Source organism: Amphibalanus amphitrite, unplaced genomic scaffold (assembly GCF_019059575.1).
Source record: "Amphibalanus amphitrite isolate SeventyFive unplaced genomic scaffold, NRLGWU_Aamphi_draft 001254F_arrow, whole genome shotgun sequence".
Taxonomy (NCBI): domain Eukaryota; kingdom Metazoa; phylum Arthropoda; class Thecostraca; order Balanomorpha; family Balanidae; genus Amphibalanus; species Amphibalanus amphitrite.
In genome coordinates, this window is record NW_024882747.1 from 73,654 (window position 1) to 74,170 (window position 517).

A 517-nucleotide genomic window follows, 5' to 3' on the forward strand; every position below is an offset into this window, starting at 1 on the left:
TCCTTGTGTTCTGGTTGCAAGACAGCTTTTGAGGGATCTATGCAAGCTGAAAATCAGCTGGGATGAGGAGATTCCACGTGTATACCAGAAGACGTGGCAACTATGGTTGAATGATTTACGTCATTTGAGCGATATATCTATTCCGAGGTGTCTGAGACCGCGGGACTTTGGCGACGTTGCAATGTATCAGCTACACCACTTTTCAGACGGTAGTGAGAGCGGATATGGCACTGTCTCATATCTACGGGTTGTCAACAACAAGGGAGAGATTTACTGCTGTTTCGTCTTTGGTCGGTCGAGATTGGCACCCATGAAAGGAACAACCATTCCAAGGTTGGAGCTGGCGGCAGCCACCTTGGCTGTGAAAATGGACAGAATGATACAACGGGCTCTCAGAACCAAGATTGAGTCATGTTTCTGGACCGACAGCACCGCAGTATTGCGCTATATCAGAAATGAGAGAACACGGTTTCACACATTTGTCGCAAACAGACTGGCGGTCATTCGGGAAGGAACT